General features: G+C 41.4%; 1 pseudogene; it reads left to right on the forward strand.

Moving 5' to 3' along the window:
• Positions 1-9,958: 9,958 nt before the first annotated feature.
• LOC116913933 lies at positions 9,959-10,546 on the forward strand (annotated as a pseudogene).
• The last annotated feature ends 1,300 nt before the right edge of the window (positions 10,547-11,846 follow it).

Below are 11,846 nucleotides of genomic sequence, written 5' to 3' on the forward strand. Positions count from 1 at the left end.
TAGAGCAGAGGAAGAAAATCCAGAGAGGGACAGCTGGAATTTCAGGGTATTTAAGGGATGATATAGAAATCTAGTGCTGTGGAAATACTGTCAAAATATATGAAGGTATTCCTGATGAGGTGTCTTAATAATGGGGTGGAATAAGAGACAGATTCTCAACTGGCCATTTCTTGTCATCAAACAAACCTTCCGTATGCAGAACTGGGTTATATTCAATTGAGTTGTTGGCCAAGAGGGTCCCATGGAAATCTCCAAACACTTTAGGCTGTTGCTAAGACAAAGGATGCTTTCTGTAAACTGACGGCAGGACTCCATTGTCAAGGACAACCCACTCCACTAATTAAGCATAAAAAGTTGAACTGGCATTTGCATGAAGCCTTTTTCTCTACATACATACATACATACATACATACATACACACACACACACACACACACACACACACACACACACAATCTTCTTTGGTGCAGGAAAGAGCAAAGAACTTTTCAGGCTGACAAAAGAGAAACAGGAAGCGCAACCCTGCCACAAAACTTTTAATCTACAATTTTTCCTGCCTGCAAAATATGCTAGGGAAGGGGTGGTACAGACCTTTTGGAGTAACCAACCAATGTCTGATTTGGCCCACACCCTACACTTCTTGGGGAGCCAAGATCCAGAGACTAGACAGCCCAGAGACCTAGAGTAAAACCAAACACTACTTCCAAATGGCTTCCAAAAAAGGGAAAGTGGCAAACTGAATTAGAGTTCAAAAGACTGATGAAAATTTTTTAAACACTTTTATATATAAATGATAAGTACTATACAATGTATTTTGTTTGGGCAAATGTTTTACTGCCAACCTAACTACTTAGTGCAGCATTCTGCTGGTATCTAGAGTAGGACTTTGTTGTAATAGATTCCTATTAAATACTGACTGGTCATAAGGATAATTTCCTTGGTGCTTGTTTTTACTTGTAGCCTCTTTAGAATAATATAAGCAAAAATATTACATGGAGTGATCAGATATCTCACAACTTTGACAAACTAATCTTCATATTCACAGACAGATTGATATGCTGATCTGGAGAATAATTTTTTTTTAATTTTTTATTAACTTGAGTATTTCTTATTTACATTTCGAATGTTATTCCCTTTCCCAGTTTCCGGGCAAACATCCCCCTAATCCCTCCCCCTCCCCTTCTTTATGGGTGTTCCCCTCCCCACCCTTCCCCCATTGCCGCCCTCCCCCCAACAATCACGTTCACTGGGGGTTCAGTCTTAGCAGGACCAAGGGCTTCCCCTTCCACTGCTGATCTTACTAGGATATTCATTGCTACCTATGAGGTCAGAGTCCAGGGTCAGTCCATGTATAGTCTTTAGGTAGTGGCTTAGTCCCTGGAAGCTCTGGTTGCTTGGCATTGTTGTTCATAAGGGGTCTCGAGCTCCTTCAAGCTCTTCTCTTTCTCTGATTCCTTCAACGGGGGTCCTATTCTCAGTTCAGTGGTTTGCTGCTGGCATTCGCCTCTGTATTTGCTGTATTCTGGCTGTGTCTCTCAGGAGCGATCTATATCCGGCTCCTGTCGGCCTGCACTTCTTTGCTTCATCCATCTTGTCTAATTGGGTGGCTGTATATGTATGGGCCACATGTGGGGCAAGCTCTGAATGGGTGTTCTTTCTGTCTCTGTTTTAATCTTTGCCTCTCTATTCCCTGCCAAGGGTATTCTTGTTCCCCCTTTTAAAGAAGGAGTGAAGCATTCACATTTTGATCATCCGTCTTGAGTTTCATGTGTTCTAGGCATCTAGGGTAATTCAAGCATTTGGGCTAATAGCCACTTATCAATGAGTGCATACCATGTGTGTTTTTCTGTGATTGGGTTACCTCACTCAGGATGATATTTTCCATTTCCAACCATTTGTCTATGAATTTCATAAAGTCACTGTTTTTGATAGCTGAGTAATATTCCATTGTGTAGATGTACCACATTTTCTGTATCCATTCCTCTGTTGAAGGGCATCTGGGTTCTTTCCAGCTTCTGGCTATTATAAATAAGGCTGTTATGAACATAGTGGAGCACGTGTCTTTTTTATATGTTGGGGCATCTTGTGGGTATATGCCCAAGAGAGGTGTAGCTGGATCCTCAGGCAGTTCAATGTCCAATTTTCTGAGGAACCTCCAGACTGATTTCCAGAATGGTTTTACCAGTCTGCAATCCCACCAACAATGGAGGAGTGTTCCTCTTTGGAGAATAATTTGATTACATTAATGGTCAGTCGAATCTAAATAAACAACAAGAAACAAACAAATTCACTCCCTCATATCTGACTATTTGACATCCCTTTTTAGATGTCTTTGGAATCTCAAACGTGTCATGGCAGGTAACTCAAGAATCTCAGATTCTAGTCATATACTTTCTATCCTAAATTATCTTCTCTCCTCATAACATGTGCCCTCTGAGTAAACAGTAACACATCAGCTATGCCAGTTAGTATCATCAAAAATACTAACACTGCCACTGATTCCTCTCATCCTGCAGCATCCAAATTAACAAACTGTAAGCATACCTCCAAAATATAATAATCCATTCCACTTCTCTCTCTACCACAGCATGGATTAGTTTTTTGTCTGAGATTCTTCTTAAATTTTATCTCCCCAGAGGACTCTTCTTTTGTGGCTAATAGTGAGTATTAGCCTACTCAAGTTTGACTTTTAACACACCTCCCCTTTGCTGCTCTGTCCCAGTGTCCCACTTGCCTTAATTCACAGCTTGCTATAGCTAGAGTGTATGATCCATTACCCCTGTGTCCCTAGAAACTACCCAGAAAGGGATTAGATAAACATTGTTGGATGGCTAATTGAAAAAGAAATCATATTCCCTGGGGTTTCTCTGAATAATTTTAATAGCCTGTCAATCCATGGACCTCCATGAATTTCAGAGTAGCTCTTCACTCTATCTTCCAAGGACATCACCATTGTCCTTGATCTTACCTTATAGAACTGGTTCTACAAAGCTCTGAAGTCTACAATGTGACGCTCTTTTCTTTATTAACTTGGACGGCTTTATAAGGTATTGTCACCATCTGTTACAATGTTTCCTATCTCATAATTGTTATTTGAAAATAGGTGGGCTTCGCTGTGCACGTATTTGGCATTTGTTTAATTACTGGGTAGACGTCAACTTAATGTCAAATAACTTTAGTTCATTTATTATATCATGCTCTTAAATGTTATATTTAGAAGTGCATCCCTTCTCACTTGATTCCGTGACTGTTGGTCTGTTGTTCTTGTTATATACACTTTATCACTTCACTATTAGATGGGAATTAAGGATCCAGTTATATTCTCCAACAAACGATACCTTAATTGTTCCAACACTAGTTATCGAGTGTGCCTTACTTGACCAGCAATGTGAACCTGAAGTATATTTGTAGTAGAAGACTGGCCATGGTTTCAAACGGCATGTGTTAAAGCCATTTGACTTTAAGAAGATAATAAAAGAGTCTAACGGACTACTGTTTATACATTGTCTAATGCTTCTGGGACTTAAGTCCTTCATCTGTAAAAAGGAATGATATTACCTACCTTTGGTCAGGATGAGAAGAAGGGAATTTTGAATACTGCCTGTTATAAAGTGGTTATTTAACTGTTCTTATTTAACATTAATTACTAAAACTCCTATTTCCAATCTGAAAAGGTGAATCCCCTTCATCTAGATTCCAAATCAAGCTGACTTGTGGTTGGTTGTACTGAACACTTTGATTGAATTATGGGGTCACTACGCTTATAGCATCTTTCCATCCAGAACTGTAACATTGCTTTCAATTTTCAAATCTTTCTAAAAGGCCACATTAAACATCTTACCTTTCTATTTTCCACTCTTAGTAAGCAACCATTTTACAGACTGAGTCATATTCCCAGCCCCCATTGAAGGGGGTCTTTCCTAAACACTCAGTTTAACCTGAAATTCTATCTTAATTTAAAGATGTTTATCAAAACATGTAGCCAATGTTTCCTAATGAATTCTTTCTCTTATTTTAAATTGGTCAGAATTGACTGGTATTTGACTATCTTATTTTCTGTTTAAAGCCTTTAAATTTAAATTATGCCTTTGTCCATTTTTATTTTTAAGTTTTTCTTCAATTATAGAGTTATTGGTTACTTTTTTCTGCTCTCTTTGTATTTATGCTTTTGGTTGTTTTTCCCCCCTCTAACGGTGGTTGTGTATATCATTTATTTAAAGTCTGGAGATATGGCTCAGTTGTTTCGGTAAATAATTAAATCTGTTCTATGCTCCCAGAGGGTACGCCTCCCCTAAACCTGACCAAGTGTTTTGGAATCATGAAAGGCATACACACGCCGGCTTATCTTTAATATGCCCTAAGTATCTCCATGGCTGGGCACTTCCAAACCTCCCTGCGGCTAGCATACTCTCCCCTCCGATATTCCTGAGTTAACATTTAATAAATCTATATTTTATCTTTGCTGCCCTGGGCCCAGCTAGGTAGCCCCACCCCCACCCCCTCCCTCCCAGGCCGCTTTCCCCTTGCACCTACAGTTCGGCTGGCTTACCTTCCTGCACTTTCTGGGCTAGGTCTGTCCCACACCCTACTTTTGGTGGCTTCTCCTCCCTCTCCTCTGGTTTTTTTTTTTTTTTTTTTTTTTGGGAATTCTAAAAGCCCGCCTCTGTCTCTCTTGCCCAGTTGCTGCTGCAACTTCATTTCCAAATCAAAACCAATTAGGGGCAGGGACCCACAGAGACCTACAAACAGCTGTTTGAACTCCTGTGTAATTTGTGAATCCATTAAATCAAAGCCACAACACTCAGTCCTCAATAGTTCTTGTAGCTCTTGCAGATGATCTGAGTTTGATTCTCAGAATTCACCTGGCAGTTCACAACCACCCATAACCCCATTTTCAGGGGAACCAACACCCCTTTCTGACCTCCTCATTCGCTAGGCCCGCACTGTGTGCATACATACATGCAGACACACACTTATTCATATAAAGTAAAATACATAAATCTAAACCCCTTTGGCTTTTATTGCCATTTATTTATTTATTTATTTATTTATTTATTTATTTATTCACTTTACGTCTTGATTGAAGCCAGTCCCACCCTTATAAATACGTCTACCCTTTTTCTCAGAGAAAGAGAAGGTACCACCTTGCTTTGGGACATCCAGTGATAGCAAGTCTAAATGCATCCTCTCCCACTGAAGCCAAATCAGGCAGTCGAAGACTAATAACCAAAATATACAAAGAACTCAAGAAATTAGACACCCACAAACCAAATAACCCAATTAAAAATGAGATACAGAGCTAAATAGAGAATTCTCAACACAGTGATTTCTAAAGTCCCACTTAAAGAAATGTTCAACGTCCTTACTCATCAGGGAAATGCAAATCAAATGACCCTAATACCCCTCAGAATGGCTAAGATCAAAAACTAAAACTTAATTAAACTATATTCACCAAGACACTTTTTCTTTGACAAGTCAGCTTATTAGAAAACTTAATCAAGCTGGGTATGGTGCCACATGCCTTTAATTCTAGGAGTTAGTAAGCAGATTTCTGTGAGTTCAAAACCATCTTGGTCTATATCTTGGTGAGTTCTAGGCCAGCTAAGACTCATAGTGAAGCCCTGTATCAAAAAAGAGAAATAGAGAACTGGAGAAATGGCTCAGTGGTTAAGAGCACTGACTGCTCTCCCAGAGGTCCTGAGTTCAAATCCCAGCAACCACATGGTGGCTCACAACCATCTGTAGTGAGATCCAATGCCCTCTTCTGGTGTGTCTGAAGACAGCTATAGTGTACTTATATATAATAAATAAATCTTTAAAAAAATAGAGCGAGAAAGAGAGTGGGCCCTTAGTCACACTGGCAAAAGCCCTCCCTATACCCCACTCTAACCACAAGTCATAATCAAATGGAGGGAATAGCAGAGGGCATGCATTGCAAAGCAGATGTTGTGAATCCTGCTTTCCATGAGGTCCTCTGGTTTCAAAACAGCTTGTCTCCCAAAAGTCCCCGTGACAGAGGATTGGTCTTCAGCTTGAAGACGCTAAGAGGTAGTAGTGGCACCCTTAAGAAGTGGAGTCTCCTAGAAGATCATCGGAGATGCTGCTTCGAGAAAAAATGAAATTCTTAAATTTTATGATATATTCTTTAATTTTGATTTTAGAATTTACTTATTTCAGCAAACAAGGTGGACATCAAAATGCACAATGTCATAAAACACATTTAAAGATTCTGAAAATAAAGTTACATATTCATAGGAAATTCTATCAACAGCCAATGACATTAGTTATTCTAACAGTCCTAGGCACAATTTCTTTAAACAGATAAACTATATACATTTTTGAAACAGTTATATAAATCACAGTTGGCTAGTTTTGTCCTACCTTTTTTAAAAAAAAAGCTTTTTATTGATTCTTTGTGAGTTTTACATGATGCACCCATTCCAGCTCATCTCCCCATGCTCTCATATCCCCTGCAAAATAAAACACACACAAGCAGACAATAATAATAATAAAAAGCATAGAAAGCATCTCATCATGGACGCTGCAGAGTGTCTCCACAGGACCCCCTCTGTATACAGGACACATATCTTCACCTGCACACGTTCAGTACACGAGTCATTGGTCTAGTTTGATATCTTTGGCTTCTGTGACAACATCAGTATTGGATCCTCACTGAAATTCCTCCCAGTTGATCCTGGTTTTACCCTGTGTCGTGCAGATACTGCAGCTTTGGAACAACAGGACTGGCCCTTTCTCGAATTCTCAGCCATTCACAGATGATAAAGATTTTGGGGTGGGCCAACTCAGAACCCTGGATCTGGGGCTGGGTGACAACTGAGCTGGTCAGCCCATCAGCTCTTTCAGGATGAGCTCTCCCATCAGCTCTTTCAGGATGAGCTCTCCTGCACTGCTCCAACGAGGCAACCTAAGGCCACCATCGGCAGGAAGTAGGCTCAGCTCCCCTGCTCTCACACCCTTGGACCCGGTTCACCGACACCCATGCCTCCAGAGCCAGCTCCCAGTCAAGGTTTAGGGACCACTCTCCCCAAAGTGCTGCAGCCTGTGAGGGGCTGGAATAGCTCTCCTGCGCTCAGATCTTAAAGAATGGCTCACTGGTGCCTTCCCGATCAGTGCCTCATCCACTGTGTTGCCCAAGTGAAGTGCAGGACCCTCTCTCTTTAGTGTTACAGTTAGTAAGGAGGCAGTGTGTGTGTGTGTGTGTGTGTGTGTGTGTGTGTGTGTGTGTGTGTGTGTGTGTGTGTGTGTGTGTGTGTGTGTGTGTGTGTGTGGTGGGGGGCGCCCTGCACTGATGACCCCCCAGGGTCAGCTCTCCCCGCTACTGCATGTGGTGAGGGAGGAAAGGGAAGACATTATCCCACACACAGCCATTTCACCCACCTCTCTCATGCTCTTGATCTTGGACTTGGTTCACATGGGCCCCGTCTGCCTGGGCCAGTTCTGCTGGCCTGCTCTCCCCCCAAATGCTGCAACCAGCCAGGGTCAGGGCCAGCTCATCTACTCTCATGACCCCCGTTCTCCCGACTGCTGCAGGTGGTGAGGTGAGGTGGGGTGCCTTGGCCATCAAGCCAGAAATCAGGCTGGATGAACAAGGAACTGTGATCTGCACTGCCCCTGACTGATGTAAGAACATCACCACCAACAACAAGGTGTCCCTTTGCCCATTATCGGGGAGTATTTATGATATTTGATTTAACCTATTTAGCTGTATAAATATGTATTAGTAGTATGTATCTGGTAGAGTGATAGCTATCTTTTTTTTTCTTGTATTGAGAATCTTCGTGTTTTGGGTTGGTCAATTATTCCCAGGCATGGGGCCTTCCCTAAAGCGTAGTTGATATACCCATTGACATCCCTTGGTGGAAAATGGATTTACAGGTATCAGTTGCAAGTAGCTTGTTGGTTTGGGATGGCGACCTGTGTCCACTTCCTCCTCGTGCTGGAATTCCATCTGGAATGTGTGCAGGTCTTACGTATGTTGCCTCAGCCCGTGTGAGTTCATCTGTGCATCAGGTTTTTGCATCTGGAAGACACTGCTTCCCTAGAGAAATCAACCACTGTGGCTCTTACAATCTCCCTTCCTCCTTTTCCTCATAGATCCCTGTCTCAGTCAGGGTTTCTATTCCTGAACAAACATCATGACCAAGAAGCAAGTTGGGGAGGAAAGAGTTTATTCAGCTTACACTTTCACATTGCTGTTCATCAGGTACTAAAGCAGGTCAGGAAGCAGGAGCTGATGCAGAGGCCATGGAGGAATGTTTCTTACTGGCTTGCTTCCCCTGGCTTGCTCAGCTTGCTCTCTTATAGAACCCAAGGCTATCAGCCCAGGGATGGCACCACCCACACTGGTTCCTCTCCACTTGATCACTAATTGAGAAAATGCTTACAGCTGGGCCTCATGGAGGCATTTCCTCAACTGAGGCTCCTTTCTCTGTGGTAACTCCAGCTTGTGTCAAGTTGACACACAAAACCAGCCAGTACAATCCCCATTTGTGGAGGCAGGGTAGTTTGTTTTATTATAACATTTTTTGTCTTTTTGACTATTTTTTAAAGATTTATTTGTGTGTGTGTGTGTTTTTTTGTTTTTGTTTTTGTTTTTGTTTTTTTTTTGGTTCTTTTTTTCGGAGCTGGGGACCGAACCCAGGACCTTGCTCTTCCTAGGCAAGCGCTCTACCACTGAGCTAAATCCCCAACCCCGTGTGTTTTCTTTTTAATTTTTATTTTAGTTATTGTTTTGGGAGGGAGACAAAGAACATGAAGTTGAGTGGGCAAGGGGGTAAGGAGAATCAGGAAGAAGTTGAAGAAGAGGCAACAAGATGGAAATACATTGTACATTAAATACATAAAAAAGAATCACCATGCTTGATTATTGAGGTTTTCGTTGTCATCGCTGTTTGTACTTCTCCATGTGAAATTGAGGAGCAAGTTTTTTTAGGTGAAATAAATCCCCAGTATTTTAACCAAGACCACATTAAATTAAGAAGAAAACAGCTGTCTTAAGTGCTGATCACCCTTCCGTGAAGTCTTTTGTATAAGTTCTTTCCCCATGTTTAATTCTCTGTGTAGATCTTGCCAGCAGGAGAAACACAGGTTTACAACTTACACTGCTCCCATCCTTGGGAGTGACGTGCAAGTCATTTTTCTGAAATGTGTCACAGAAATTCCTATAAAGTTGTCTGTGACTGGTTAATTTCTTCCTTCCTTTCTTTTTTTTTTTTTTTTTTTTTTGTACTTCACTGACAATGGATATTTCTTAAAATTTGGTATGTTTGCACTGCCTATCTTTTTATGGTAATTTATTCATTTAATCCAGATTTTTCCATTTATTTGCATAGAATTGAGTAATCTTAGAATTCTTTGAATGGCTTCCTTCTGGGGTTACTCTCACATTGTCACTTTCTAATTTATATAATTATATTCCCCTTGTTTTCCCTAGTAAACCAGATTCTTCTTTTCTTTTTCTGCCAAGACACAAGGTTCAAACTTAACTTTTTTTTCTGTTATTTAAACTTAGTTTTATTTATTAATACATACTTATGTTTTTTCCTTTGGTTTTGTTCTGCTTTTAGAAATTGTGTAATTTTGTATTATAGCCCTTTTGTGTGTACATGTCACAAGTTAAGAACCTTATAAAATTTTTCTTATTTGCATATATTAATTGTATATAATTAAAACTTTTGTATTATCACATGAAGTGATCTTTGGTTCTTCTGGTTTATTTCTGGTTTTGCTTGATGATGACCATTAAGTTGTTTGTGATAAAATACATCCACTGTGTTTAAAAATATTTCAATTTCCAGTTGTATACTTCCAGTTCCTCTACCTCTGCCGGAAGTAGTTTCTGTCAGTAGCGTAGCAGGGTCCGGCAAAGCTAGGTGGGAAGTGGTGTTCTGTTCCTTGCTCTTCGTTGTTGGGATTCAGTCCATTTTGGGGAGTCTCCATGGCAGCCGTCACCATATGGGTCCCAAGCTCAGTCATGAAGCAGCCGCTCATTCAGTCTACGGCTGGGACTGTCCCAATTCGCAATGAGAAATGTGAGATTTCAATGGAAAAAGTAAGGGTAAAACTTTATGTGCCTTGGAAGAGACCAGATTACGCCCCTGTGGAGTAAATGAAGATGAAGAGGATGAAGAATTCCAGCTCATTAAGAAAGCTAAGGAATAAGAAGAAGAACCTAAGGAACAGGAGGAGGATTTATCCAGTGACCCCCGATCACATTAGTGAAGATTGGCTCAACACAGAAAAATAGTGGAACCTAAGATAGTAGGAGAAAGACTCAGAAGTAGAAGGAGATGTTTGGCGCATGGAACCGGAAGATAGCAGTGAGGAAGAAGAGGAAGAAATTGACGATGAAGAAATAGAGTGGCGCCATGGCATGACACATCAGCAAGCACAGGAGAGAAAAGATAAAGAGATAGAAGTCATGGAGGTGGAAGACGAAGGACGCTCTGGAGAGGAGTCCGAGTCAGAGTCCGAGTCTGTGGAGTACACAGCCATATTATCACCGAGGTGCCTTCTTCATGGATAAGGATGAAGAAATCTACAAGAGAGATTTTAGTGTACCTACTCTTGAGGACCATTTCAACAACACCATTCTTCCAAAAGTCATGCAGGTCAGGAATTTTGGACAGTCTGGTCGCACCAAGTACACCCACCTTGTGGACCAAGATAACTTTGTGCATGGGGCACAAAAGAGTGTCCAGAACACAAAAGTCTTTAAACAAAAGGCAGCAGAGGTATGAGATGTATTTGAACGACCATCTGCCAAGAAGAGGAAAACCATCTAGGCTTCAACTGCTTATTCCAACTGTAGGGCACAGGGGATCTGGTCCTCAGTTCTCTTGAGCCATTATTTACATAGTTCTTGTACAGAGCTTTCCAGACTTGCGGCCATAACTTGTGTTTGAAGGTGCCTTGTAAGAGGTTTGGACTCATACCAAGAAACTCACAGAAAAGAACTAACCAAGTAGGGTTAGAGGATTCCCACTTAAAACTGTTCCTAAGAAATCTTAGGTTTCTCTCCCATAGTTTCCCATATTGACTTGGGACTATTCTGAGTTTGTTTTTCCAGTCTGGATCAGAGATACCCGGGCATGTGGATGTATGGCTCATTACTTCTTCCTCAGAGTTAGGAGTAGGCTACCAGGAAATCCAAGCTCAGCCCAACCTGTTTTTGTGTTTGGGTTGTTGAATCTACTTTTCTAAGTAAATATACCTTTTGATCTCTCTCTCTCTCTCTCTCTCTCTCTCTCTCTCTCTCTCTCTCTCTCTCTCTCTGTGTGTGTGTGTGTGTGTGTGTGTGTGTGTGGTGTGTCCACATACCAGAAATATTTTTACTATAACATTAGCTCTCTCACTCAATAATAACTAAAAGTCTAGGTAGTTGGGTAGGTAGGTCGCACATGCCTGTAATCCCAACACTGGTGGGGGTATGGGGGCGGCAGGAAAATCAAGAGTTCAGTCATCCAAACTGGACATGGTGGCACACACCTTTATTCCCAGCACCAGGGAGGCAGAGACAGGCAGATCTGAGTTCAAGGCTAGCCTGGTGTACAAAAAAAGATCTGGGACAGCCAAGGCTACACAGAGAAACCTTGTCTTTAAAAAAAAGAAAAAAAGAGTTCAGTTGAAAGACCCCCAGAGTGGGGAGACCCTCACTCAAGTCTCGGGATGACGCAACCCCCCAAGAACTCACACAAGACCGTCCTTGTTGTAATCACATGAGGTTTATTGATAGCAACCAGTGCACTGGGGTCGAGACTCGTATCCCACACAGGGGCAGTGGAGTTCGACCCTGAGAGGCTGGGAGAAGAGATATTTAAAGGGAG

The sequence above is a fragment of the Rattus rattus genome, chromosome 12, assembly GCF_011064425.1.
Source record: "Rattus rattus isolate New Zealand chromosome 12, Rrattus_CSIRO_v1, whole genome shotgun sequence".
NCBI lineage: Eukaryota > Metazoa > Chordata > Mammalia > Rodentia > Muridae > Rattus > Rattus rattus.